Here is a 23,763-nt window from a genome sequence, read left to right as displayed (position 1 = left end):
CCCTGGATTCACTGCTGTTGAGTTGTGTGCCACAGAAAAAACATCTGTTGACCCTCTGTGCCTGTGGGACACAACAGCGGTGAAGCAGAAGGAAAGACTCCTCCTGGCCCGGCAGGCGTGGCTCAGTGATTGTGCATCGACCTATGAACCAGGAGGTCACGGTTCAATTCCCTGTCAGGGCACAGGCCCAGGTTGCGGGCTAGATCCCCCATTGTGGGGCGTGCAGGAAGGAGGCAGCCAACCAATGATGCTCTCTCGTCGTTGATGTGTCTCTCTCCCTCCCTCTCTAAAAATAATAATAAAAATGTTTCTTTAAGAAGACACTGCCGAAACTGGTTTGGCTCAGTGGATAGAGCATCGGCCTGTGGACTGAAAGGTCCCAGGTTCGATTCCGGTCAAGAGCATGTACCTTGGTTGTGGGCACATGCCCCCAGTAGGGGGTGTGCAGGAGGCAGCTGATCGATGTTTCTAACTCTCTATCCCTCTCCCCCTCTCTGTAAAAAATCAATAAAATATATTTTTAAAAAAAGAATAAAGACACCTGGTGCCAGAGACCAAAGCCCTGTCCGGACAGTCTAGGGTTTCCCTCTGGTGATGCTTTCTGCCAGCGATTTCCAAACACTTGTGTCTCGAGAATTTTTAAAACATGTCATACCTGCCTATTTATTCAGGGGAACTGACCTCTTTTCCTTTAGATTGTCAAATTAAAAAAAAAAAAAAAAGACAACAGCTAACGAACACAGTAACAGTCATGGATGTGAATGCATCAAAATGATACCTTTTTCTATTTTGTCAGACTGGAAAAAATATGTATTTTATGGTGTGCCGGTGTGCTGCAGAACTTTAGTAGTTTGTATACCGTGAGACGAAAAAGGTTGAAAATCAGTGCTTTGTGCTCTGAGGAGGAGGAACAGGGGCGGACCAGGCATCCGGACGGTCTGGGGGAGTCAACAGTTGGGAGGGAACCGGGAGAATGTGCGGTGAGGGGCTTCTTCCAGGAGAGAGGAGGGTAGCAGGAGAAGAGGCTGCAAAAGAGAGTAGGTCAGGCCTGGCCCAGGTGGCTCAGTGGCGGAGCGTGGAAGGGCCCGGGTTCAATTGTCAAGGTCAGGGCGCTCCCTTGATTGCAGGTTCCTTCCCCGCCCCTGTCGGAATCGCGCAGGAGGCAAGCGCTCTCTCTCGCTCTCTCTCTCTCTCCCTCTCTCCCCCCCCCCCTCCAGCCCCCCCCCCCCCCCATGTTCCCACGCTCTCTGGAAAGCGGTGAGGATTAACAAAGTAAGTGGATCAGGCCTGTAGACCCCTGAGGTTCACACTGGTGATACCGTATTCAGTTTGGAAAACCTTATTAAATATCCTTGATGTTTTGTAGTCAAACTATAGAAATTGGGCTCAAACTGACCTGTTTTAAGTGGGGCACTCTGCAGAAAATAGAGTAAAATGGGAGACGCGACAAGGGTTTAAAAGAAAAAGTGCCCTGGGAACAGGGAGCTAGATACTCGAGGCCTTAGAACCAAGGAGTGCCCTCCTAACCGGTTTTGCTCAGCGAATAGAGCACTGGCCTGCGGACTGAAGGGTCCCAGGTTCCATTCCGGGCAAGGGCAGCTGATGGATGTTTCTAACTCTCTATCCCTCTCCCTTCCTCTCTGTAAAAAAACCAATAACATATTAAAAATAAAAAAAAACAAGGAGTGCAATTCTATTTGAATCTTACATTGAGCTGTCTCAGAAAGCCCGCCTCCACCCATGCCCATCCTTTTTCTGTTGACATGCAACATGAAAATTAGATGTAATGGGAGAAAAACATAGGAACCCACACCGTCCGGATGCTCCTGCTTTGGAAACAGCAAACAAGTTTGGGCTGAAAAAAACAAGACCACTAGGGGGAAAACGCGCCATTTCTACCTTTGGAACACGCAAAAACCAGGGGAGAGCGCGAACGCAGTCCCCCACTACCACAAATTATGCAGTCGAGTTTCCCACATTTGGGGAAATCGCAGGGGTCAGCACATCCGGAGTGCAATGGATAAGCCTCGCCCTGGGAAAACCACCTTCGTGATCATGGTATCTCCCCTGCCAGGTAAGTATGAGTTGCTCCGCCCAACGGCACCCTCACCCCCACGCACGCCTCCCTCTTCACACACGCTCACTCTACTCCGCACGCCCCGGCACCCCCGCCGCCCCACCCACCCGAGCGCCATTCTCTCCCGTCGCGACAACAACCCCGGGGGCGCCTGGATCTCGGATGCGGGGACGTGGAGGCGCAGGCGGAGTGGGACCGGCAGCCTCTGCGCTCCTGCTCATCTGCATACGCCACGCCCTCGGCCTGACGTCCCCGGCGCTCTGTCTCCGGGTTCTGATCCCGGCCTGTGGCGCGCAGGTGGCCGCGAGGGGACGAGTCCCCGACCCGGGAGGGAGGACCGGGTCTCGCCGCCCTCGGCGCCCGGCAGGTGTTACGGCCCCACCGAGGGTGTGGGTCAGGGCCCGGGCGTGCTCTCGCCTTCCTGTCAACGAAAATGACACCCAGCAGAGTGTCCGTTAAACTTAGAGACTGAGATCAGAGTTTCGTCACCAATTTAGCAAGAAACGTTTACTCCTCTCTCCTCTCTCAGGTTAGATGGTGACCCCGTCGTGCCCCGTGACGGGAACCCTGGGACAGAATATCCGGCCAAGGCGTCCCTTCGCGGTGCGCACGCGTGGGCCGGGGCAGGGCTGGCACGTCTCTGGAATGAAATGAACAGCAATGTCCGCTCCGGCCTGCGGGGCTCCTCCCTCCGGACCGGAGGGTCCTTCCTGAGACCCGGGGGCTGACGCGCTTCCTCCCCGGCGGTGAGCAGAGTGCTCGGACCACGTGCTCCCCGAGGGGTCGGCCCGGAGCAGAGCCAGGCAGGAGGCAGGGCTGGAGGTGACAGGGCGCGGGGAGGGTCCGGCTGCGAGAAGACGGGAAGAACCCATGGCAGATCCTGTTTGTTGTTGGTTGTTTCGGGAAGTTTCCTTCCTCCGGGTGTATTTCCTGAAAACAAAGGGATCTCTTACCTAACCCCCAATACGATGATCAAAATCAAGAAAGTAACCCCGGTACAATGTTTTTCTCATTTACTCTGCAGACATTATTCAGTTTTCATCCATTGTCCCTATAACGCCCTTTATAGCAAAGGAAAATTCAAAACCACGTATTACATTCGGACGTCGTGTCTCTCTAACCTACTTTCATCTGAAATAGTTCCCAGGTCCTTCTTTGTAGGCATTTTTTTAAGACTAGAGACCAGTTCTCCTGTAGAAAATCCTTCCACTTGGGGGTTGTCCTGTTCCTTCATCATCACGTTCAAGTGCCTATTTGAAACAAAGACTTCATACGTGATTTTGTGGCTGTTACGGGCGACGTGGGTCCCTCCAGAGACATGTTTTGAAGTCCTAGCCCCTGGTGCCTCTGAATGTGACCTCACTTGGAAATAAGATCTTTGCAGACACAACCAAGGTAAGGGGAGGTCGCGAGAGTGGTCCCTAATCCACTAGGACACGGTTATCCCCATGAGAGGAAAATGCCATGTAAAGAGAGACACACAGCCCGGCTGGTGTGGCTCAGTGGTTGCGTGTTGACCTATGAACCAGGAGGTCACAGGTTCGATTCCCGTCAGGGCACATGCCCGGGTTGTGGGCTCGATCCCCAGTGTGGGACGTGCAGGAGGCAGCCGATCCATGATGCTCTATGATCACTGATGCTTCTATCTCTTGCTCCCTCTCCCTGCCCCTCTGAAAGCAAGCAAAAAAATATATTTTTAAAAATAAAAATGAAATAAAGGGGAAATATCAAAAATGCCTGTAAGAAGAAGAAGAAGAAGAAGACAAAGAAGAAGAAGTAGAAAAAAGAGACACATGTAAGAAGCGGTTATAGGGGTAAGCCTCGGACTGACCTGCTGGCAAAGCCGCAAACAAATCCCAGCTTGGAGGGCTCAGTCCTCTAAGCATAATTAAGCTTGATCCTGTGACTGCTCCCTAGATCTTTCCTGGGTAGCTAGTGGGCTGTGGGAGGGGCAGCAAGTGCTGCCAAAACAAGTGAAACTCACAACAACATTGTAGATTACCTTGCTTGTCCCTCATTATAAATAAAGCCTCAGCTTTGCAGTCTGGATCTGTTCTGTGGCCTCAGCCAGGCACAGAAGATCCACCTAGACCCAGCTCTTTCTCTTTGTCTATCATTTCTCCATCCTTCGCCGCCCTCCCTCAGGCTCGCCGAACCCTTGGCTGTGCTGGCGCAGCACAGACACACAAGAACTCCACGTGATGACAGAAACAACGACTGGAGTGATGTAACCACAAGCCAAGGATTGCCTGTCACCCCTAGAAGCTGGGAAGAGGCAAGGAGAGATTCTACCCAGAGTCTTGGTGGGAGCGTGGCCTGCCGACACCTTGATTTTGGATACCTGGCTTCCAGAACTGCGAGAGAACACATACCTGTTGTTTTAACCTACCCAGTCTGTGGTAGAGGCTTACCTTAGAGTTAACGAGGGTTCAGATCCAGCAAGAAAGCCAGCATCACAGAAAGCGAGCCGTAATCTTCATGCTGGTGGATGGTCTTGCCTTCTGTTTTTAAAAGAATGCAACACGTGCTTTGGCAGGTGTGGCTCAGTTGGTGGGAGAGACATCCTGCACACCGAAAAGGTTTCGGGTTCGATTCTCGGTCAGGGCACATGCCAAGGTTACAAGTTCGATCCCCGGTTGGGGCGCAAACGGGAGGCAACAGATCCATGTTTCTCTCTCTCTCTCCCCCAACCCGCCCCCCATGCCTCATTAATAAACATATCCTTGGATGAGGATTTTAAAAAACACACAAAAAAGTAACACCTGTGAAGCACGATAAACTGAAGCACAACAAAACGAGGTGAGCCTGTACTTTACTGTAACAGCCCTAAAAACTGAATGCAGTGTCCTCCTCTGGGCACCACATCTGGAGGCACTGGAGGTCACGTGCTCAGGTATTGGCGGGCGGTGTTGACATTGATTAGTTGGTTAAGGTGGTGTATCAGTTACCCAGTGCTGTGTAACGAAGTGCCCTGAAACAGTGATTTAAAATAATGACCAATTTATTTGCTCACAATTCTTTGGATCGGCAGTTCTGGCTGGGCTCAGCTGGGCAGGTCTTCAGGTCTCCAGGTCTCCAGTGGAATCACTCAAACAGCGGCAGCCAGCAGGGGCCCGGGCAGTCTCCAAGGGACCTGAGCTGACCTGGTTCGTCTTCATCAAAAGACTGACCCAGGCTTCCTCCAACAGGCTCCAGCAGGCTGACCCCGCCTTCTCCTCTGGGGGCCGCAGGTCAGCCAGTGAGAGCAAGTCCCAGAGAGAACATGCTTTTCAGCCTCTGCTGCCATCACATTTACTAACGTTCCGACAGCCAAAGCAAGTCACAGAGCCGAGTCCAGAGTCCATATGGGAGGGCAACACAGAAGCACGTGGGTGCACGGGGGGCCGTGCTGCAGCCGTCTGCCACTGGAGGTGTGTACCAGGTTTGCCCTTTGTGATTAATAAGTAATCTGTGTGGAGATGATTTGAAGATAATTTGTAAATATCCTGTTCCTCATCAACCGTTAGCGCAATAGTCATCTGTTGACGACTCTTGCATAATGATTGCCAAATCTTTATTTTCTAACTAGAGGCCTGGTGCACAAAATTCGTGCAAGGGGATGGGAGAGGGGGGGTCCCTCAGCCCGGCCTGCACTCTCTCGCAATCCGGGACCCCTGCGGGATTGGGCCTAAACCGGCAGTCGGACATCCCTCTCACAGTCCGGGACCGCTGGCTCCTAACTGTTCGCCTGCCTGCCTGCCTGATGGCCCCTAACCGCCTCTGCTTCGGCCCCCACCCGCCATGGCGGCCGCCTCTGCCTCACCCCTCCGCCGTGGCTTTGTCCGGAAGGACGTCCGGGGAGGTCGTTTGGCTGCCTGGTCTAGTTAGCACATTACACTTTTATTATTATGGATTCCGTCATTCATTCCACATTTGTTGGTGGTGTACAATTCATACGGTCTCATGGCTGTTATTCAGTAGTTTATAACCCATCACCGGTTTTATTTATTTGGATGTTCAAATGTTCTCCGATCGGGCCTATGAAAGCCCCTGCGGATCGGCTGCCTTTGGCGATGTTCACAGACTTTTTGGAGCGTTTCCTTATTTCCTGGCTCAGCGTGTTCCGGGCTCAACCGGGGAAGGGGTCCCCTTCCCTGGCTCCTTGGAAACCACCTGTTTCTCCAAAGACCTGGTTCTTCTCATTGGGGAATGGCATTGGGAAAGCAGGAACAGCTCGCTGGGCGTGCTTATGGTTACACGTGGATCGGTCTTGGACTCTCGGAAATCCATACATTCCCTACACGTATCCAGATCTATTGAAAAGAATGAGGCCCTCGCCGGTGTGGCTCCGTGGATAGAACCTTGGCCTGCGGACTGAGGGTCCCTGCTTCACTCCGGTCAAGGGCACGTACCTCCCGGCCCTGGACGGGGGCAGCGGGAGGCAACCAACCCACGTGTCTCTCACATCGGTGTTTCTCTCTGTCTCTCCCTCTCCCTCCCACTCTTTCTAAACATCAGTGGAGAGAATATCCTGGGGTGAGGATTAAATAATGTTAATAATAATGAGCCCACTGATATCCTCAGTTCCAGTTTCCCACGTAACTCCACACCCTTCCTCCTCGCCCTCCCATCCCGCACTGGACTCCCAGCCCCCCTTTCCTCACTGACTCCCACAACACACACAGCATCGTGACAGATGTGCTATCGTCACAAAGTGTGAAAAACGAACCTACTGTGGGACACTTTAGTGTTGGTGTCAGTTCTTTTCCTTAGACTTGAAGATGCTTCTAAGTTAATATACTGGGCTGAGCAGTCATTTTGGTTGTGTGTGTGTGTGTGTGTGTGTGTGCGTCTCTTCTATTTTCACATTTTTCCTAGACAAAAGGTAGCATATTACATATATTGACGCATTTATGTTTTTCAATGAATCATATCTAGAAATAGCAGCAAACCGGCCCAACCTGCTCCAGGCCACAAGGCAGCCAAAGAGAAAGTAAACCACCTGGAATCCCAAACGGTGATCTCCCGCTGGGGGGAAATTTTAGAAAAAAGACGGTGAGAAAATCGAGCCCGTCAATCTAACTTTAAACCACAAACTAATGTTTATTTCAACAAGAGACTCAGAGCAGACCTCTCCTGAGTTTTCTCCACTGGAGTCGCGCGGCCGGCGGCTCAGAAGGCAAGACGGGGCGCCCGGGGCGTCAGGCCGAGGGCGTGGCGTATGCAGATGAGCAGGAGCGCAGAGGCTGCCGGTCCCACTCGGCCTGCGCCTCCACGTCCCCGCATCCGGAGATGGAAGCGCCCCCGGGGGTTATTTTGGCGACAGGCGTGTTTGGCGCTCGGGTGCGTGGGGCGGCGAGGGTGCCGGGGCGTGCGGAGTAGAGTGAGCGTGTGTGAAGAGGGAGGCGTGCGTGGGGGTGAGGGTGCCGTTGGGCGGAGCAACTCATACTTACCTGGCAGGGGAGATACCATGATCACAAAGGTGGTTTTCCCAGGGCGAGGCTTATCCATTGCACTCCGGATGTGCTGACCCCTGCGATTTCCCCAAATGTGGGAAACTCGACTGCATAATTTGTGGTAGTGGGGGACTGCGTTCGCGCTCTCCCCTGGTTTTTTGGTTATAAGGACAGACAGTGTTGTGGTTGTGGGGGGATCTTACCTAGCTGAATTTGGCGCCTTATCACTCTTTTCAAAAGACTAGTCTTTTTGGAGTTCTACTCAAGAACCTTAGCATCTGGTTTGTAACTCTTTCTGTTGCCCTTTTCCAGTACGTTTGAACCTCCCTGTTGTTTTATGTGCCTTTTGACCTGCAACTGCAATGCAGACTCTTAGGTCTGCTCTTTCCAAGCCCTACGGAATCAGTATCAACTTACTTTTCTTGAACTTTTACTTATTGGTTTCAGAGAAACATCGACTCATTGCTCCACTTTATGCAGTCATTGGTTGGTTTTTTTTTTAATGGCAGTAAATTGGTTTCTCATTCCTCCCCTCCCCCCTTTATTTATGTTGTTGACACTATTACAGACGATGTCCCCATTTCCCCCACTTTTGCCCGCTTCCACCCAGCCTGCCTTCCCTCTGTCCATCACCACACTGCTGTCCCTGTCATGTACGTTCTTTAGCTAATCCCTTCACCTTCTTGCATCCAGTCCCCTCTCCTCCCTCCCCTCTGACAGCTGTCAGTGTGTTCCATGTATCCATGCCTTTGTTTCTATTTTGTTCGTCAGTTTATTTTGTTCATTGGATCTGTAAATGAGATCATATGGTATTTGTCTTTCTTTGACAGGCTTATTTCACTTCGCATAATAATCTGCAGGTCCATCCATGTTGTCCCAAAAGGTAAGATTTCCTTCCTTTTTACGGCCGGGTAGTATTCCCCACCTATTGTGTCAATAAATGTGCCACAGCTTTTTTTATCCACTCATTTACTGATGGGCATTTGGCCTGTTTCCGGATCTCGGCTATCCTCAATAATGCTGCCATGAACATAGGAGTGCGTATATCCTTTCTGATTGGTGTTTCAGGAGTCTTAGGATATATTCCCAGAAGTGGGGCCGCTGGGTCAGACAGCAGTGCCATTCTTAATTTTTTGAGGAAAGTGGACACTTTCCGCAGCGGCTGCACCAGTCCGCAGTCCTACCAAAGGGGCACTCGGGTTCCCTTTTCTCCACATTCTCCACCAGCACTTGTTTATCCACAGGAGCCATTCTGGCAGGTGTGAGGTGATACCTCATTGTGGTTTTAACTGGTTCTTGTATGTGCCCTGACCGGGGATCAAACCCTCCACCTTGGCATATCGGGACGATGCTCTAACCTGACCAGGGCAGAATCAACATTTTAACAACGTTTTAACAACGATTCTTCTCATGGCACACATAAACTAAATTATGTATATTTTGTCGATCTGACAAAAAAAAAAAGAAAAGTGTGATCTTTATTCATTCACACCGGACAGCTATGTTCTGTGGTGTTAGTTGTCATTTTTTAATTTGACAATCTGAGGGGAAAAGTGGTCAAGGCCCCTAAATAGTCAGGTTTCGCGTGCTTTAAAAATTCTGGCGGCACCGGTGTGGAAAAGCACTGCTGTACATGTTAAAGCTTGAGAAACACTGATGTAGCATACTATGCAGTTTAGTGTCCTGTCTGACTTTACCCACTGGAGTGTCAGTTCCACGAGGCTAGGGAATCCTGACTCTTTTGTTCACTGCTCCATTCGTAGTTGCCTAGAATAGCGCGTGGCGATAATAGGCCTTTCATATGCTTATTTGATTAACTTACTGATCTCGGGCTTTAAAATAAAAATGTTCCCGGCAGGTTCCCAGGTTCCACCTCTGAGTCCGGATCAGATTAGTAATACTGTGTCCTTCCTACAGAGAAACCACAGAAATGGCACCATCCCCTCTCTGCTCCATCAGTAATGTCTCCGAACACCATGTGCTTGAACCGGTGAGTGAGAGCCATAAAGTACAGTCCCCGCGCCCAGGGGGAGGCCCCTCTGGTCCTCACCATAGCCTCCCACCTGCCTCCTGCAGCCCCCTCTCGCCTCAGGAGAATGCGACCACCGGACGGCAGGAAAGGGGAGGCCGAGAGCAAGCGCCTTACTCTTCTCACGTACCCGCCTCTGCTGTTCCTCCGTTGTGTCACCCTGGTCCACGCTGTAGCAGAGTCAGAACTTTCCTTTTACCCTTTTCGGGTCTCCAAAAGGGCCAGAGAGAAGCGTACAGATTTCTGTGTGCACATTGGGAGCCCCCATAGGAAAATGACAGCTAGGCAGGTTTCCACAGAGCCCTGGTTTCTCTCATTGGAGAGCAGTGTGTAGAGACCAAGATCTAGTGCTCAGTGTTTGCTGACACTTGCTTTGAAGCCCTGGGCCTATTTTATTCACTGATTACAACCCATTATTAGCATGGACTTGACCTGGCCAGTGGGAAGAACCCTTTCAAACTGTCTCTCCGGTTCTTGACATGGCCCCATCAGTCACTGTACATTTCTGTACTTTTTATTTTTTTTAAATAAATCTTTATTGTTCAGATTATTACAATTGTTCCTCTTTTTCCCCCCATAGCTCCCCTCCACCCGGTTCCTACCCCACCCTCTGCCCTTAACCCCCCTCACTGTCCTCATCCATAGTTGTACGAATTTTGTCCAGTCTCTTCCCGCACCCCCCACACCCCTTTCCACCCTGAGAATTGTCAGTCCACTCCCTTTCTATGCCCCTGATTCTATTATATTCACCAGTTTATTCTGTTCATCAGATTTTTAAAAAAAAAATTTAAAATATATTTTATTGATTTTTTACAGAGAGGAAGGGAGAGGGATACAGAGTTAGAAACATCAGTGAGAGAAACATAGATCAGCTGCCTCCTGCACACCTCCCACAGGGGATGTGCCCGCAACCAAGGTACATGCCCTTGACCGGAATCAAACCCGGGACCTTTCAGTCCATGCTGACGCTCTATCCACTGAGCCAAACCAGTTAGGGCATAGGCTCACTCGTTGATAGATATGTATTTGTTGTTCATAATTTTTATCTTTACCTTTTCTTCTTCTTCCTCTTCTTAAAGAATACCTTTCAGCATTTCATATAATACTGGCTTGGTGTTGATGAACTCCTTTAGCTTTTTATCTCTGAAGCTCTTTATCTGACCTTCAATTCTGAATGATAGTTTTGCTGTGTAGAGTAATCTTGGTTGTAGGTTCTTGCTATTCATCACTTTGAATATTTCTTGCCACTCCCTTCTGGCCTGCATAGTTTCTGTTGAGAAATCAGCTGACAGTCGTATGGGTGCTCCCTTGTAGGAAACTGTTTTTCTCTTGCTGCTTTTAATATTCTCTCTTTGTCTTTTGCCCTTGGCATTTTAATTATGATGTGTCTTGGTGTGGTCCTCTTTGGGTTCCTTTTGTTTGGGGTTCTCTGCGCTTCCTGGACTTGTAAGTCTATTTCTTTCATCAGGTGGGAGAAGTTTTCTGTCATTATTTCTTCAAATAGGTTTTCAGTATCTTGCTCTCTCTCTCTTCTTCTGGCACCCCCATAATTCTGATGTTGGTACGCTTGAAGTTGTCCCAGAGGCTCCTTACACTATCTTCACATTTTTGGATTCTTTTTTCTTTTTGCCTTTCCGGTTGAGTGTTTTTTGCTTCTTTGTATTTCAAATCTTCGACTTGATTCTTGCGATCCTCTAGTCTGCTGTTAGATCTCTGTATAATATTTTTTATTTCAGTCAGTGTATGCTTAATTTCTAGTTGGTCCTTTTTCATATCCTCGAGGGTCTTGCTACATTTATCGTCCTTTTCTAGAAAATTCTCTTTTCTTTTTTTTAAATATTTTTATTGGTTTCAGAGAGGAAGGAAGAGGGAGAGAGAGATAGAAATATCCATGATGAGAGAGAATCATGGATCGGATGCCTCCGGCAAGTCCCCCACTGGGGATCGAGCCCACAACAGAGGCATGTGCCCTTGACCAGAATCGAACCTGGGACCTTTCAGTTCGCAGGCCGACGCTCTGTCCACTGAGCCAAACCAGCTACGGCTTCTAGAAAATTCTTGAAAAACCTTATAACCGTGGTTTTGAACTCTATCCAGTCGTTTGCTTTCCTCCATTTCTTTCATTTGTGATCTGTTTCTTTGTCTCCACATTTTGGCTGCATCCCTGAGTTGATGGAGTGGGTTTGTGTGCTAGGTGTCCTATAGGGCCCAGTGGCTCAGCCTCCCCAGTCACCTGAGGTGGACACTCTTGGTGCACCCCTTTTTGGGCTGTGTGCACAGTCTTGTTGTAGTTAAGCCTTGATTGTTGTTGGTATCACTGGGAGGAATTGATCTCCAGGCCAATTGGCTGTGAGGATCAGCTGTGTCTGCGCTGGGAGAACTTCTGTGCTGGAGACACCCTTATGCGACAAGACTTGCAAAAGCCTCTGTGCTCAGCTTAGATGGGGCAGAGTCTCAGGGCAGAGTCTCAGGGCGGAGCACCTGACCTAGTAGGCCCCTGGGTCTCAGTGTCCCGTGGTAATTGCTGCAAGCACCTCTGAGAGAAAGCCACCCTCGAGTTCCGCCCGCTGCCAGACAGTCCAGTTTCTCCCCGAATGAATCTGGGTCCCCAGAGTCTCGCCCGGAACTGGAGTTCAGTGCCATCGGGAGCTTTTGTCTCCCTCCTGATTGAGAAAGCCAGCCGCGTACTCAGTTGCCAGCCCTCTCCACGTGGGCACCACGGTACCTCTGCCTTCCGCAGCTCCTCTGAGTCTTAGTGTGCTTTTCTCTTTCCTTCTAGTTGTAGAATCTCCACTCAGCCAGCCTTCCTGTGGTTCTGGATGATGTCCGTTTTGTCTTTTAGTTGTAGTTTTGAAACTGTTGTGCGAGGCAGCAGTTTAGGTGTTTACCTATGCCGCCATCTTGGTTTCTCCCATTTCTGTCCTTTTTAGCATAGCTACGGTTCCAGGCTCAGCCCCTATTTTCCCCACCTGAGATCTTGGCCTCCCCACCCTCACCCCACCCCACCTCACCCCCATGCTGATGTGCCCGTGCCCCCGGCAGCCCACAATGACCTAGGCTGCCTTTTTGGCCCAGTGAGCCTTACTGAAAAGCGATGGAGAGAGGATCCTGGGCTGGGCGGGAGGCCCACTCTCAGGGCTTCGGGGACAGGTAGATACCCAGCACTCAGCCAGCCTGGGGGCTTGGCCTCCCCTCCTCTGCCCCCTCCCTGGCTTTCTTTGGCAGAGGTGGCTGCTTCCCCAAATGGGTCAGGTTTCTGTGGCTTCCCGGAGAGGCCCTGGAGTCCCAGGTGGAGAGGCAGAGAACACCCGGTGTTGGGGTCGGGGCCCCTTGCCCCAGCTCCGTGTGTTTTACAAACGTTTCAGCTCCCGCCTCGTGTGGGCCCACCACCCAAGACTGTCCACTCGCCCAGCGACAGTCCCACGGAGCCTGGCAGCCGCATCAAAGTGTGTGGCCACCTGTGACTGGGCGGCAGGCACCTCTGCACCTTTGAGGGTGCGGGGCAGCGCCCCCGAGCCCCCCACCCCCGCCCCGTGACACCCCAGAAGCCAAGAGTCGGCCATGCCAGGGGACTCACACTCTCCTGCCTCCTACCCGCACCCCCCCCACCCCCCAAGCACCCAAGCTCGGTTCCCAAGGATGCCGCCTCCACGTCCCTCAGGGGCCGCGCCCAGTGAAGGTCCAAGGCTCTGTCTTTGACCCGGTGCTCTGTGACCGGTGCTCTGGTCTCCGCAGGCGCTGACGTTCGAGGCTGGGGGCTCCCTGTGGGGCTGCAATGGCTCGGCCTCCCGACCCGGCCCGGACCGCTCAGCAGTTGGAGGGCAAGGAAGGCTGGGCCGCGGGGGGGAGGTGCAGCTTAACCAGAACCTCAGGGGGTGCCGCCGGCGACTTCAGGGAGCCCCCCTGTGGTGGGGGGTCCAGGCCAGGCCTCTCGGGGAGACAGGGAGCCCGGAGTGTCCTCCCTCGGGAGGGAAGAGAGACAGGGCCCCGCACCCCGCACCCGCCCCGTCCCCGGAGCCCAAGTCAGCCATCGGGCCCCGAGGGCGCAAAAGCGTCAGGCACCTCCTTCGAGCCGGAATCGAACCAGCGACCTAAGGATGTCCACACAGCCGTCAGCCTACAGTCCTCCGCTCTACCAGCTGAGCTATCGAAGGGCGCGCCTCCAGGGCCCGGAGTTCCTTTTCCTTGAGGTGACGGAGGCCGGGACACCGGAGCGCCCGGTCTCACCGGCCCGGGCTGGGCCGGAAGCCCCTGTGCGGAGAGCCGGGCGCGCCGCCTGCGCTCCCTCTCCCGGGAGGATGCCCGCCAGCCGACACGGTGGCCCAAGTCGCCTCCGCACCCACCCTCCCTTCGTGGGTTTTCTCTCTCTGCTGACTCTGCCGAGAGCCCCCTCCCGCCCCTCCCGCCCCTCCCGCCCCTTTAGGACGCCCAAACCACCTCCGCACGGGGCGCAGCCTTCCCCCCTCTGCCAGGAGCTCCGGAATCAAACCCGCTCCAGCGCTCTCACTGCCGTCTGCTGCGTTCACCTGCGACCCGGTCCAAGTCCGAAAGGACCCGAGGGCGTTTGGGGGCCCCGTGTGCGTGCGGGAGCAGCACGAGCGGAGAAGGCGGAAGGGCGCCCGACCCTGACCCCTGGCTGGGCTCCTGGGAGAGACCCCCGCTGGCCGCGGTGGAAGGGGACCGCTCAGCGCTCGGACCTGGCTTTCTGTCCACAACACGGAGGGCTTTCGTTCGGCCTTACGAGGCTCGGCTACCACTTATTCTGAATTCGGCACGTCGTGTCACTCAGACTCAGAAAGACCCCAGGAATGAACATTACCACGATTTCTTATTTAGCGACTTAGCACTTATCAACCTGCAAAACACGATGGATGACTTGAAGATGAGTTCGAATAGACGAGGACAAAAATGGGATGCAATCTTCTTTGCAGAAGGGAAGGTAGGGTCCTCGGTGGGGCCACAACTGCTGGGCGCCGGGTGCGGCGACACCCGGTCCTCCCTCCCGGGTCGGGGACTCGCCGCCTCGCGGCCACCTGCGCGCAGGGCCCCGGTCGGAACCGGGAGACCGGGCGCCGGGGACGTCAGGCCGAGGGCGTGGCGTATGCAGATGAGCAGGAGCGCAGGGGCTGCCGGTCCCACTCGGCCTGCGCCTCCACGTCCCCGCATCCGCGATCCAGTCGCCCCCGGGGTTGTTGTCGCGACGGGCGAGAATGGGGCTCGGGTTCGTGGGGCGGCGGGGGAGCAGGGGCGTGTGGAGTAGAGTGAGCGTGTGTGAAGAGGGAGGCGTGCGTGGGGGTGAGGGTGCCGTTGGGCGGAGCAACTCATACTTACCTGGCAGGGGAGATACCATGATCACGAAGGTGGTTTTCCCAGGGCGAGGCTTATCCATTGCACTCCGGATGTGCTGACCCCTGCGATTTCCCCAAATGTGGGAAACTCGACTGCATAATTTGTGGTAGTGGGGGACTGCGTTCGCGCTCTCCCCTGGCTCGTGACGTCACAAGGAAAGAACTTACTAGTGTGCTGGGTGCTGAGTCTTGTTTTGCTCTGGTTTTCTCACAGCGCTCTGGGCCGTGCAGGGCTGGCTTTTGTCCTAGTACCTGCTGTGGGCTTCTGGGACGCTCCGCCCGCCCGCGGCCTTGTAGACAGACATACCTCCTCCCGCAGAGGATAAGGAGACGGTGGGCATTTTTCCAGATTGGGCATCTTGGAGAATTGTCTCTTCACATCTTGGGCGCCCCGCCCCCCCCCGCCCGCGTCCACCCCTCTTTTTTATTGGATTGTATTCCTGGTGTTGAGTTGTATGAGTTTTTTTTTTGTGTGTGTTGTGTGTGTGTGTTTTTTTTAATATATTGATTTTTTTACAGAGAGGAAGAGAGAGGGATAGAGAGCTAGAAACGTCGATGAGAGAAACATCGACCAGCTGCCTCCTGCACACCCTCCACTGGGGATGTGCCCGCAACCAAGGCACATGCCCTGGACCGGAATCGAACCTGGGACCCCTCTGAGCCAAACCGGTTTCGGCATGAGTTCTTTATATATTTCGGAAATTGACTCCTTGTCCGATGTATCATTGGCGAATATGTTCTCCCAAACTCCCGTGCAGTGGGCTCCCTTTTCTTTTTCTCCCCCCACCCCCTTCCTTTCATTTCCCTTGCCCTAGGACAGGGATGGCGAACCTATGACACGCGTGTCAGCACTGACATGCGTAGCCATTTCTGGTGACACGTGGCCGCTGAGGTTTATTAAATACAATTGTATATAACGATTATACATTTATGTTATTTAAACTATAACTATCGCGAAATAATGTTTTTTCCTCAAAGTGACACACTCCCCGAGTTATGCTCAGTTTTTTGGCGAAGTTTGACACACCAAGCTCAAAAGGTTGCCCATCGCTGCCCTAGGAGATGTATCTGAGGAAATACTGCTGGTGAGATGCCTGAGATTTGGGGGCCTGTTTTCCTCTAGGATTTTAATGGAGTCACGACTTACAGTTAAAGTCTTTTATCCATTTGGAGTTTATTCATGTGTATGGTGTCGCTTGCTGGCCTAGCTTCCTTCCTTCCTTCCTTCCTTCCTTCCTTCCTTCCTTCCTTCCTTCCTTCCTTCCTTCCTCCCTCCCTCCCTCCCTCCCTCCCTCCCTCCCTCCCTCCCTTCTCTCTCTCTTTCTTTCAACACGTCCCTGTCCAGTTTTTCTAAGGCCATTTATTGAAGAGACTGTCTTTACTCCGTTGTATGCTCCTGCCTCCTTTGGCAAACATTAATTGAACGGAATGGCTTTGGTCGATTTCTGGGATCCTTCTGTAGCTTTCTCCCTATGTCAGGCTGGGTTTGACCTACAAAAGCTGCATTTACCATAGTTTGACTTTCCGGGGCCTCAGGATGAAAGGGGGTGTAGATCCGGTATGCCTCACACAGTCTCTCACAGAAAGCCTCTGGGCCCAAGCAGTGTATAAGGGTTTTTTTCCTCCAGATCCTCACCAGGCCTTGTTTGTTGACTTACTGATGGTAGCCATTCTGGTACGTATGAGGTGAAACCTCATTGTAGTTGTAATTTGCACCTCTAACCCAACCCCTATTAAAATACTAACGGCATATTTCACAGATCTAGAACAAATATTCCAAAATGTTATATGGAACAAAAAGACACCGAATAGCCTCAGCAATCTTGAGAAAGATGAATCAAGTTGGAGGGACCACAATACCAGATATCAAACTATACTACAATGCCATTGTTTTCAAAACAGCCTGGTGACTGGCACAAGAACCATCATATAGACAGATGGAACAGAACAGGGACCCCAGAAATCGACCAAAGCCATTCCGTTCCATTAATGTTTGCCAAAGGAGGCAGGAGCATACAACGGAGTAAAGACAGTCTCTTCAATAAATGGCCTTAGGAAAACTGGACAGGGACGTGTTCAAAGAAAGAAAGAGAGAGAGAGAGAGAGGGAGGGAGGGAGGGAGGGAGGAAGGGGAAGGAAGGAAGGAAGGAAGGAAGGAAGGAAGGAAGGAAGGAAGCTAGGCCAGCAAGCGACACCATACACATGAATAAACTCCAAATGGGTAAAAGACTTTAACTGTAAGTCGTGACTCCATTAAAATCCTAGAGGAAAACAGGCCCCCAGATCTCAGGCATCTCACCTAGCAGTATTTCCTCAGATACATCTCCTAGGGCAGCGATGGGCAACCTTTTGAGCTTGGTGTGTCAAACTTCGCCAAAAAACTGAGCATAACTCGGGTCGTGTGTCACTTTGAGGAAAAAACATTATTTCGCGATAGTTATAGTTTAAATAACATAAATGTATAATCGTTATATACAATTGTATTTAATAAACCTCAGCGGCCACGTGTCACCAGAAATGGCTACGCATGTCAGTGCTGACACGCGTGTCATAGGTTCGCCATCACTGTCCTAGGGCAAGGGAAACGAAAGGAGGGGGGTAGGGGGAGAAAAAGAAAAGGGAGCCCACTGCACGGGAGTTTGGGAGAACATATTCGCCAATGATACATCGGACAAGGAGTCAATTTCCGAAATATATAAAGAACTCATGCCGAAACCGGTTTGGCTCAGAGGGGTCCCAGGTTCGATTCCGGTCCAGGGCATGTGCCTTGGTTGCGGGCACATCCCCAGTGGAGGGTGTGCAGGAGGCAGCTGGTCGATGTTTGTCTCTCATCGACGTTTCTAGCTCTCTATCCCTCTCTCTTCCTTCTGTAAAAAAATCAATATATTAAAAACACACACACAAAACTCATACAACTCAACACCAGGAATACAATCCAATAAAAAAGAGGGGTTGGACGCAGAGGCGGGGGGGGGGGGGGGCGCCCAAGATGTGAAGAGACATTTCTCCAAGATGACCAATGTGGAAAAATGCCCACCGTCTCCTTAACCTTTGCGGGAGGAGGTATGGGTGCAACAAGGCCGCCAGATGAAAAAAGTAAAAGGGCTGAATCTTTTCGGGCGGGCGGAGCGTCCCGGAAACCCACAGCAGGGACTAGGACAGAAGCCAGCCTTGCACAGCACGTCCCGGAGCGCTAAGCAGAGAGCAAAGCAAGACACAACGCACAACACTCGAGTAAGTTCTTTCCTTGTGACGCCACGAGCCAGGGGAGAGCGCGAACGCAGTCCCCCACTACCACAAATTATGCAGTCGAGTTTCCCACATTTGGGGAAATCGCAGGGGTCAGCACATCCGGAGTGCAATGGATAAGCCTCGCCCTGGGAAAACCACCTTCGTGATCATGGTATCTCCCCTGCCAGGTAAGTATGAGTTGCTCCGCCCCACGGCACCCTCACCCCCACGCACGCCTCCCTCTTCACTCACGCTCACTCTACTCCGCACGCCCCGGCACCCCCGCCGCCCCCCCCCCCCCAGCGCCATCGCTCTGTCGCGACAACAACCCTGGGGGGCGACTGGATCGCGGATGCGGGGACGTGGAGGCGCAGGCCGAGTGGGACCGGCAGCCTCTGCGCTCCTGCTCATCTGCATACGCCACGCCCTCGGCCTGACGTCCCCGGCGACCGGTCTCCCGGTTCCGACCGGGGCTCTGCGCGCAGGTGGCCGCGAGGCGGCGAGTCCCCGACCCGGGAGGGAGGACCGGGTGTCGCCGCACCCGGCGCCCAGCAGTTGTGGCCCCACCGAGGGTCCTACCTTCCTTTCTGCAAAGAAGATTGCATCCCATTTTTGTCCTTGTCTATTCGCACTCATCTTCAAGTCATCCATCGTGTTTTGCAGGTTGATAAGTGCTAAGTCGCTAAATAAGAAATCGTGGTAATGTTTATTCCTGGGGTCTTTCTGAGTCTGAGTGACACGACGTGCCGAATTCAGAATAAGTGGTAGCCGAGCCTCGTAAGGCCGAACGAAAGCCCTCCGTGTTGTGGACAGAAAGCCAGGTCCGAGCGCTGAGCGGTCCCCTTCCACCGCGGCCAGCGGGGGTCTCTCCCAGGCGCCCAGCCAGGGGTCAGGGTCGGGCGCCCTTCCGCCTTCTCCGCTCGTGCTGCTCCCGCACGCACACGGGGCCCCCAAACGCCCTCGGGTCCTTTCGGACTTGGACCGGGTCGCGGATGAACGAGCAGACGGCAGTGAGAGGGCTGGAGCGGGTTTGATTCCGGAGCTCCTGGCAGAGGGGGGAAGGCTGCGCCCCGTGCGGAGGTGGTTTGGGCGTCCTAAAGGGGCGGGAGGGGCGGGAGGGGGCTCTCGGCAGAGTCAGCAGAGAGAGAAAACCCACGAAGGGTGGGTGGGTGCGGAGGCGAGTTGGGCCACCGTGTCCGCTGGCGGGCATCCTCCCGGGAGAGGGAGCGCAGGCGGCGCGCCCGGCTCTCCGCACAGGGGCTTCCGGCCCAGCCCGGGCGGTGAGACCGGGCGCTCCGGTGTCCCGGCCTCCGTCACCTCAAGGGAAAGGAACGACGGGCCCTGGAGGCGCGCCCTTCGGTAGCTCAGCTGGTAGAGCGGAGGACTGTAGGCTGACGGCTGTGTGGACATCCTTAGGTCGCTGGTTCGATTCCGGCTCGAAGGAGGTGCCTGACGCTTTTGCGCCCTCGGGGCCATGGGGCCCGATGGCTGACTTGGGCTCCAGGGCCCATGGGGAGGGCCCGACCCCAACCCCAACACCGGGTGTTCTCTGCCTCTCCACCTGGGACTCCAGGGCCTCTCCGGGAAGCCACAGAAACCTGACCCATTTGGGGAAGCAGCCACCTCTGCCAAAGAAAGCCAGGGAGGGGGCAGAGGAGGGGAGGCCAAGCCCCCAGGCTGGCTGAGTGCTGGGTATCTACCTGTCCCCGAAGCCCTGAGAGTGGGCCTCCCGCCCGAAAGGTTTGCGACGCAGGAAACAAGACACAGAGTCCAGGCCATGAAAAAGGGGGGAGGTTTTAATCTTGCGCTCCCGGGCGAAACTCACCAGTCCGAGAGTGGGCCAGGGGAGTTCGCGCCAAAACAGGGGCTTAGGTACTTCCTTTATACAGCTGTTTGGTGAGGGGAGGGTGGAGAGCATGAGAGATGTGGAATTCCTGCCTCGGGCAGGGGTTTGGGAAGGCTAGCAAGGGTCTGGGAAGGCGCCAGTTATCTTCGTCACCATCTACCTTGCGGGTGCTTGCATGGCTGTGGTCTTTCCCCCCTGCCTCGACCTAACACCGCCCAGCCCAGGATCCTCTCTCCATCGCTTTTCAGTAAGGCTCACTGGGCCAAAAAGGCAGCCTAGGTCATTGTGGGCTGCAGGGGGCACGGGCACGTCAGCATGGGGGTGGGGTGGGGTGAGGGTGGGGAGGCCAAGATCTCAGGTGGGGAAATAGGGGCTGAGCCTGGAACCGTAGCTATGCTAAAAAGTACAGAAATGGGAGAGACCAAGATGGCGGCATAGGTAAACACCTAAACTGCTGCCTCGCACAACAGTTTCAAAACTACAACTAAAAGACAAAACGGACATCATCCAGAACCACAGGAAGGCTGGCTGAGTGGAGATTCTACAACTAGAAGGAAAGAGAAAAGCACACTGAGACTCAGAGGAGCTGCAGAAGCCAGAGGTACTGAGGCGCCCACATGGAGAGGATGGGCAACTGAGTATGCGGCTGGCTTTCTCAATCGGGAGGGAGACAAAAGCTCCCGATGGCACTGAACTCCAGTTCCGGGCGAGACTCTGGGGACCCAGACTCATTCGGGGAGAAACTGGACTGTCTGGCAGCGGGCGGAACTAGAGGGTGGCTTTCTCTCAGAGGTGCTTGCAGCAATTACCACGGGACACTGAGACCCAGGGGCCTACTAGGTCAGGTGCTCCGCCCTGAGACTCCACCCTGAGACTCTGCCCCATCTAAGCTGAGCACAGAGGCTTTTGCAAGTCTTGTCGCATAAGGGTGTCTCCAGCACAGAAGTTCTCCCAGCGCAGACACAGCTGATCCTCACAGCCAATTGGCCTGGAGGCCAATTCCTCCCAGTGATACCAACAACAATCAAGGCTTAACTACAACAAGACTGTGCACACAGCCCACAAAGGAGTGCACCAAGAGTGTCCACATCAGGTAATTGGGGAGGCTGAGCCACTGGGCCATATAGGACACCTAGCACACAAAGCCACTCCATCAACTCAGGGAAGCAGCCAAAATGTGGAGACAAAGAAAGAGATCACAAATGAAAGAAATGGAGGAAAGCAAATGACTGGATATAGAGTTCAAAACCACAGTTATAAGGTTTTTCAAGAATTTTCTAGAAGCCGTAGCCGGTTTGGCTCAGTGGACAGAGCGTCGGCCTGCGAACTGAAAGGTCCCAGGTTCGATTCTGGTCAAGGGCACATGCCTCTGTTGTGGGCTCGATCCCCAGTGGGGGACTTGCCGGAGGCATCCGATCCATGATTCTCTCTCATCATGGATATTTCTATCTCTCTCCCTCTTCCTTCCTCTCTGAAACCAATAAAAATATTTTAAAAAAAAGAAAAAAGAATTTTCTAGAAAAGGACGATAAATGTAGCAAGACCCTCGAGGATATGAAAATGGACCAACTAGAAATTAAGCATACACTGACTGAAATAAAAAATATTATACAGAGATCTAACAGCAGACTAGAGGATCACAAGAATCAAGTCGAAGATTTGAAATACAAAGAAGCAAAAAACACTCAACCGGAAAAGCAAAAAGAAAAAAGAATCCAAAAATGTGAAGATAGTGTAAGGAGCCTCTGGGACAACTTCAAGCGTACCAACATCTGAATTATGGGGGTGCCAGAAGAAGAGAGAGAGCTAGATACTGAAAACCTATTTGAAGAAATAATGACAGAAAACTTCTCCCACCTGATGAAAGAAATAGACTTACAAGTCCAGGAAGCGCAGAGAACCCCAAACAAGAGGAATCCAAAGAGGACCACACCAAGACACATCATAATTAAAATGCCAAGGGCAAAAGACAAAGAGAGAATATTAAAAGCAGCAAGAGAAAAACAGTTACCTACAAGGGAGCACCCATACGACTGTCAGCTGATTTCTCAACAGAAACTATGCAGGCCAGAAGGGAGTGGCAAGAAATATTCAAAGTGATGAATAGCAAGAACCTACAACCAAGATTACTCTACCCAGCAAAACTATTATTCAGAATTGAAGGGCAGATAAAGAGCTTCACAGATAAGAAAAGCTAAAGGAGTTCATCAACACCAAACCAGTATTATATGAAATGCTGAAAGGTATTCTTTAAGAAGAGGAAGAAGAAGAAAAGGTAAAGATAAAAATTATGAACAACAAATACATATCTATCAACGAGTGAGCCTATGCCCTAACAGGTTTGGCTCAGTGGATAGAGCGTCGGCCTGTGGACTGAAAGGTCCCGGGTTCGATTCCAGTCAAGGGCATGTACCTTGGTTGCGGGCACATCCCCTGTGGGAGGTGTGCAGGAGGCAGCTGATCAATGTTTCTAACTCTCTATCCCTCTCCCTTTCTCTCTGTAAAAAATCAATAAAATATATTTAAAAAACAAACAAACAAAAGAAAACAAGTGAGCCTAAAAATCAAGTGAATAAAAAATCTGATGAACAGCTGGAACCGGTTTGGCTCAGTGGATAGAGCATCGGCCTGCAGACTCAAGGGTCCCGGGTTCGATTCTGGTCAAGGGCATGTACCTTGGTTGCCGGCACATCCCCAGTGGGGGGTGTGCAGGAGGCAGCTGATCTATGTTTCTCTCACTGATGTTTCTAACTCTCTATCCCTTCCCTTCCTCTCTGTAAAAAATCAATAAAATATATTAAAAAAAATTTTTTTAAAAATCTGATGAACAGAATAAACTGGTGAATATAATAGAATCAGGGGCATAGAAAGGGAGTGGACTGACAATTCTCAGGGTGGAAAGGGGTGTGGGGGGTGCGGGAAGAGACTGGACAAAATTGGTACACCTATGGATGAGGACAGTGAGGGGGGGTTAAGGGCAGAGGGTGGGGTAGGAACCGGGTGGAGGGGAGCTATGGGGGGAAAAAGAGGAACAATTGTAATAATCTGAACAATAAAGATTTATTTAAAAAAAATAAAAAGTACAGAAATGTACAGTGACTGATGGGGCCATGTCAAGAACCGGAGAGACAGTTTGAAAGGGTTCTTCCCACTGGCCAGGTCAAGTCCATGCTAATAATGGGTTTAATCAGTGAATAAAATAGGCCCAGGGCTTCAAAGCAAGTGTCAGCAAACAGTGAGCACTAGATCTTGGTCCCTACATACTGTTCTCCAATGAGAGAAACCAGGGCTCTGTGGAAACCTGCCTAGCCTCACTTCTCTGGGCTGTCATTTTCCTATGGGGGCTCCCAATGTGCACACAGAAATCTGTACGCTTCTCTCTGGCCCTTTTGGAGACCCGAAAAGGGTAAAAGGAAAGTTCTGACTCTGCTACAGCGTGGACCAGGGTGACACAACGGAGGAACAGAAGAGGCGGGTACGTGAGAAGAGTAAGGCGCTTGCTCTCGGCCTCCCCTTTCCTGCCGTCCGGTGGTCGCATTCTCCGGAGGCGAGAGGGGGCTGCAGGAGGCAGGTGGGAGGCTATGGTGAGGACCAGAGGGGCCTCCCCCTGGGCGCGGGGACTGTACTTTCTGGCTCTCACTCACCGGTTCAAGCACATGGTGTTCGGAGACATTACTGATGGAGCAGAGAGGGGATGGTGCCATTTCTGTGGTTTCTCTGTAGGAAGGACACAGTATTACTAATCTGATCCGGACTCAGAGGTGGAACCTGGGAACCTGCCGGGAACATTTTTATTT

At 52.4% G+C, this 23,763-nt stretch overlaps 6 non-coding genes across 6 annotated transcripts; 3 read left to right on the top strand and 3 right to left on the bottom strand.

Moving 5' to 3' along the window:
- Positions 1-1,918: 1,918 nt before the first annotated feature.
- On the bottom strand, positions 1,919-2,082 carry LOC129149204 (U1 spliceosomal RNA). Its single transcript, XR_008556198.1, has one exon. It is a non-coding gene; the product is annotated as a U1 spliceosomal RNA (small nuclear RNA).
- A 5,419-nt stretch (positions 2,083-7,501) lies between these two features.
- Positions 7,502-7,665, top strand: LOC129149206 (U1 spliceosomal RNA). The gene has a single exon (XR_008556200.1). It is a non-coding gene; the product is annotated as a U1 spliceosomal RNA (small nuclear RNA).
- A 5,939-nt stretch (positions 7,666-13,604) lies between these two features.
- TRNAY-GUA (transfer RNA tyrosine (anticodon GUA)) lies at positions 13,605-13,695 on the bottom strand. Its single transcript is given in 2 exon segments — positions 13,605-13,640; positions 13,659-13,695. It is a non-coding gene; the product is annotated as a tRNA-Tyr (tRNA).
- A 1,169-nt stretch (positions 13,696-14,864) lies between these two features.
- LOC129149203 (U1 spliceosomal RNA) lies at positions 14,865-15,028 on the top strand. The gene has a single exon (XR_008556197.1). It is a non-coding gene; the product is annotated as a U1 spliceosomal RNA (small nuclear RNA).
- A 3,124-nt stretch (positions 15,029-18,152) lies between these two features.
- Positions 18,153-18,316, bottom strand: LOC129149201 (U1 spliceosomal RNA). Its single transcript, XR_008556196.1, has one exon. It is a non-coding gene; the product is annotated as a U1 spliceosomal RNA (small nuclear RNA).
- A 1,157-nt stretch (positions 18,317-19,473) lies between these two features.
- TRNAY-GUA (transfer RNA tyrosine (anticodon GUA)) lies at positions 19,474-19,564 on the top strand. The gene is given in 2 exon segments: positions 19,474-19,510; positions 19,529-19,564. It is a non-coding gene; the product is annotated as a tRNA-Tyr (tRNA).
- Positions 19,565-23,763: the final 4,199 nt, after the last annotated feature.

The sequence above is a fragment of the Eptesicus fuscus genome, chromosome 5 (assembly GCF_027574615.1).
Source record: "Eptesicus fuscus isolate TK198812 chromosome 5, DD_ASM_mEF_20220401, whole genome shotgun sequence".
NCBI classification, from domain to species: domain Eukaryota; kingdom Metazoa; phylum Chordata; class Mammalia; order Chiroptera; family Vespertilionidae; genus Eptesicus; species Eptesicus fuscus.
This window is presented reverse-complemented; position numbering and strand designations above follow the sequence as displayed.